Raw genomic sequence first — 6,000 nt, forward strand, 5'->3', positions numbered from 1 at the left:
TTGATGCCCAAATATCCTCAAATTAATCATCTTGACATCAAGATGCATGGACATGAGAAAAAAATGGATTTCAAGTTTTTGAAATAGTGTATTTTATAATGTATTTTTTGACCGTCAATTTCAAGATTTTCAAGTTTTCATAGATCTGGCAATCTACATTATTTTTGAAGCTTTAAACTTTATAAATAACGAGGAAAACATATTTTAAAACTATCACAATGATTTCTAGTGTTGAAACCACATTTCTTGATACTATTTGAAAGTAGGCTCTAATTTGATTGTTTAGAGCCTAGGCTCTATACAAACCACACCCTTTATGATATGATATATCTACTGAATAGCTAATAAAATAAGGGAGTGGTTTGTATAAGGCTGAGGCCCTAAACGATCACAGTAAGGTGCACTTCTAAATAGTGTCGAAATATGATTTTTCAATAACAAATATTACGATTGCCTGAAAAGGTATTTGCTTATTTATTTATAAAATTTAAAGCTTTAGAAATAGTGTAGATCGACTTGATCTATAAATACTTGAAAATATTTAAAATTGACGGCCCTAGATAATGCATTACACAAGATGCACTATTTCCTAAACTCGAAATCAATTTTTTTTTCATGACTATACATCTTAAGGTTGAGATGATCAATTTGAGGTTTCTTCAACATCAAACAACCTCTTATAGTGAATTTTTGAGGTGCAACTTAATTTAATTGTGTAGTTCCTCAACCTTATATAAACCTCTTTCATAAAATAGTGTCTTGAGTTATGTTAATTTCAGCTAAGGTAGTTGATTCAAGATAAAACTGATTATTATAATCTAAACATGCCCTTGGTATACAAGTTTTTGATGATTATGAGACCCCTTTTAAGAGCCCCTTAGAAAGGGTAAACCCTTAATATATGTCTTGCCTTAGTTTGAGAGTGGATCCTCAAGAAACAGCAGCAATGAGGAAACATGTTATTCATCTTTCTAACAAGAAGTCTTTTATATATATAGGTGTGGTTTCTATAAGGTAGCAACCTTTAACAATCCAAATAAGGTGTACCTTTAAATTTTATTATACCATATAATTTCGGTGTAAAAAATTCTTACGAATATTTCAAAATCTATTTTCATATCTAATTATAAAATTTTAAACTCCAAAAAATAGTTAAAATCAAGTAGATCTATAAACACATGAAAATCTTGAAAATGGACGGTCTAGATAATGTGTTGCAAGATGCTCTATTTTTGGGACTTAAAATATTTTTTCTTTCATATTTATACATCTCGATGTTGAGATGATCAAATAGAGGGTTTTTCAACATTAAAACAATCTTGTTCAATAGATTTTTGAGGTGCATTTGTAATTCTACATTTTAAGGTCGCAACCTTATATAATTCTACACTATAAGGAGGCAACTTTGTACAAACCTCACCCTTATATTATTGTCAATTTTTCTCTAATATATTTTATTGAAAAATAATAAATAAAAATGTATACAAGGAATGAAAAGGAATATTTTGATAAAATATATGCCACCACTATTTCGCTTTCGCTTGTCATTAACAAACTAAGGACCACATGGGTCCTTCAAAATCGAATTTCAGTATATTCTTCCTGAAAATAAGGCATCTAAGATAATATCTTAGGCTTTTAAATGAGGGGAGAAATCTTCATTTATTCTCCTTCTTACTTCATTTGGGGGGAAGAAAAACAATCTTTTAACTAAATATGTAAAATATGGAATTACATACGACCATTTACGTATTGTACGAGGAGGTCATAATTGCTTATAACAATCCGATGTGAAATTTAATAGCTTGAGTATGTCACAAAGTTAGAGAGAAATTCTTTTGAACTTTGTGCTTGGTCAATGGAATAAATATATCAACCCAATTTCACATCCAAAGGTCAAGATTAATTGTGACAAGCTTGTATAAAAGATAAATGATCTTATTCTATATTTTTCCGTAAAAAATTTATTCTCTGAAAACGAATCTCATTCACCCAATCATCTCTCTCCCCTACAAATCCTATGCCCTCTCTCCGCCACAATCATCTCTCTCCTTAAAATTTTTAAGAAATTTTTTCAAAGAGACCTGAATGAGGAGTAAAATTGTGAAAGCAGCTATAGTTGACTCGTTTGTAATACAGATCTTTTAACCGCTTATATGTCATTTTCCATAAGATTTTATGGCCTACTCCCAACTATCCTTAGGTGGCCTTTTGCCCCAAGACACATATGTGGTTTTTATTTTTATTTTTTGGACCATCTCGAAAATCTCATATAAATTCATTTTGTAAACAATGTCAAAAAAAGAAGAAGAACTCTTCATGTTCTATAAAATCTAGATCAATTGTCTCTAAAACGGTTGAGTTCTTTTAGAGGGGGAATTGATGTATTTTTCTGCTCCAAATCGTATTTTTTCTTAGAAAAAAATTCTTATTTAAGTGCGAAGCTCTAAATAGTGCACCTAAAAAATTCTTAGAATTTTTTTTTTAATTAAGTACACCTCAAAAATTCATTAGAAGAAGGTGTTTCAATGCTCAAATTTCCTCGAATTGATCATCTCAACCTCAAGATGCCCGGACATTACAAAAAAATGGATTTCAAGTCTTGGAAATAGTGAATCTTGTAATGTATTTTTGGACCGTCAATTTTCAAGATTTTCAAATGTTTTTAGATCTGCTTGATCTACATTAATTTTTAAACTTTAAAATTTTAATTAGATGTAAAAATAAATTTTCCGGCCATCGCAAAGACTCTCAATATTAAAACAACATTTTTCGACGCTATTTGAAAGCGCGCCTTACTTTGATGGTTTAGACCCTCGACCTTATAGAAACCACACCCTTTTTCTTATACATTAGGATGACTATGTTATTAATTTTAAAGAAAAGGACAAAAAGACCTATGTTTTAGGGGGTAGACCACGTAATAGGCACCAAAAGAAAAACAACGAATAGAAATGTAAGGGGGAAAAACAACATTCAGAAAAAGAACAAGTATGTTGGGCACAAAACACGATGAAAGAAAATAACGTTATAGAAGAGATTGAGATTCCTATGAATTGTTGGAAGAGAGTGCATTCTATCATCTCTTCATCATTATTATTTGATTAAAAAGCATGTCTATTTCTAGAAATGCATTCTCCACGACTCAGCATTATTTTTATTTTTAATTTTTTTTTCTGTAAACTATTTTGACACCAAATTTTGGACGTCCAATCTCTATTAAACTCCTACTAGCGAAAAATATAAAAACAATATTTTCAATAAAATAAATGATCAAAATACCCCTGAAAGATTTAAAGGATATTTTGGTCATTATATTTTATTGAAAATTTATTTTTAACATTTTTTTTTATAAGTGCACCCCAATGAGAAGATGACACTTACCAAATTTCATATTCATACAATTTGTATAAAAAAAACTAAAAATAAAATACTTTGAGACATTGGATCTAAGATCAAACGGTGGGCAACTCTCTTGATCAAAATTGGATGGCTGGATGGTAGGAGAAGCATAGATCTTCTATGCTGTCATACAATTTGTATAAAAAAAACTAAAAATTAAATACTTTGAAACATCGGATCTAAGATCAAACGGTGAGTAAATCTCTTGATCAAAATTGGATGGCTGGATGGTGGGGGAAGTATAGATCTTCTATGCTGTCATGGAAGAATAGAAACCTTTCCCTAAACTTAAAGGAAAAAGGTTATATAAGGTTGCAACCTTAAAATGTAGAACTAAAGATGCACCTCAAAAATCCATCGCACAAGGTTGTTTTAATGTTGAAAAACCCTCTAATTGATCATCTCGACAAAAAGATGTATGTAGAAAATAAAAAAAAAAAAACAAAAACAAATTTTGAGTCTCATAAATAGTACATCTTACAACACACTATCTAGACCATCCATTCTCAAGATTTTTATATGCTTATAGATCTACTTGATTTTTAACCATTTTTGGAGTTTAAAATTATATAATTAGAGATGAAAATATATTTTAAGATAATTCTAAGAATTTCTTACACCATAATTACATGATAAAATTTGGAGGTGCATCTTAATTGGATTGTTTAAGATTGCAACCTTATAGAAACCACACCAAAACTTAAAGGAAAAAGTTTATATAAGGATGCAACCTTATAATGTAGAGCTACGAGTGCACCTAAAAAATCCATCAGAAAAGGTAGTTTTAATGTTGAAAAACCCTTTGATTGATCATCCTGACATCGAGATGTATGACCATGAAAAATAAACAGAGTTTAAGTCTCAGAAATAGTGCATTTTACAATATATTATCTATGCCGTCCATTTTCAAGATTTTCATATGTTTATAGATCAACTTGATTTTAACCATTTTTAAAATTTAAAATTTTATAATTAGATATAAAAATAGATTTTGAGATAATCCTAAGAATATTTTAACATCAAAATTATATACCATGATAAAGTTTGAAGGTGCACTTTACCTCTAAAGCTACAGATGCATCCGTATGCTAACAAAATTCAAACTTAAAAGGGTCGGCGTCTTAAATCATCAAAGGCACATTTTCAAATGGAGAAAGTTTATATAAAGCCGAGGTTCTAGACAATCAATTTAGAGCGCACCTCAAAAATTCATTAAGAGGGGTTGTTTTGAAGTACAAATATCCTTAAATTGATCATCTCGATCTCAAGATGCATGGACATGAGAAAAAAATGTATTTCAGGTTTTGGAAATAGTGCATCTTGTAATGCATTTTTGGACAGTCAATTTTCAAGATTTTCAAGTTTTCATAGATCTGCTCAATCTACACTATTTTTGAAGTTTTAAATGTTATACTTAGAGATGAAAATATATTTTAAGGCTATCTTAAAGATTTCCAGTATTGAAACCACATTTCTCAATACTATTTGAAGGTGCGCTTTTCTTTGATTGTTTAGAGCCTCAACTCCATAAAAACCGCACCATTTTCAAATAGTGTTGAAAGATATTGTTGCAGTGACAAATCCTTATGATGGCCAAAAAAAATATATTTTTATCTCTAATTATGAAATTTAAAGCTTAAAAAGTAGAGTAAATCGAGGACATCTATGAATACTTGAAAATCATGAAAATGGATAGTCAGGAAAAAACATTAGAAAATTCAGACTTGGAATTTCTTCTATTTATTTATTTCTATTCATACATGTTGAGGTCGAGATGATCCATGAGAGGGTTTTTAAATGCCAGAACAACATTTTCCAATGAGTTTTCAGGTGAGCCATACTTCCACAGTATAAGGTTGAGGCCTTAAATTACCATTTTCCAAACTTAAAACTATTATTCGTATATTTTCTTCTATACACTGTTCTGTGACTTGCCCCAGTCCACTTGGACTCAGGTTACTGGAAGTCGCCCTATTTAAGAAGGAAAAACTATTCAAAAAATAAAAGAATTGGAAAATACCATCATATTACCTACAATTAGTTTTTTTAGGATGATTTAGATAATTTTTAAGGTGATTTGGGAACTTTCATATTTTTTTTATTTTTTTAAAACTTTTAGAAATATTCAAAATCTAAATAATTTTTTTAATAGTCCATCTTTTATAGACTTTTTCCAATCTCATTAGGCCTCTAATGATTTCTATTACCACTTCTATGTTTTTTTCTTTATTTTAATTTTTTTTAAAATTTTATTTTTATATTCTTTTTTGCCTTTTTTGGGCCGTACAGGCTAAGTCCAAGTCTGACTCAGGCGAGTATGAGTCCAAGAGCCGAGTCCCTTGGCCGATTTTAGTTTCTAAACATCCAAAGAGCATGATAGAATTGACATTATTATATTATGTAAATTAGTAAAAGATTCTATGGTGCAAATCCTCTCTCTCTAAAGATCAATGAGGTTAATCAAAACCACGAAGAAAATAAATCGACACATCAATGAGAAAAAATAAAATAAAATAAAACAAAATGAATTGCCTTTCCATTCATTGACAAATTCAACATCCTCTAGGGCATAAATAAACCGAAACATAGTTGATGTAC

The sequence above is a fragment of the Amborella trichopoda genome, chromosome 3, assembly GCF_054954075.1.
Source record: "Amborella trichopoda isolate Santa Cruz 75 chromosome 3, AtrichopodaSantaCruz75HAP2 v2.0, whole genome shotgun sequence".
Taxonomy (NCBI): domain Eukaryota; kingdom Viridiplantae; phylum Streptophyta; class Magnoliopsida; order Amborellales; family Amborellaceae; genus Amborella; species Amborella trichopoda.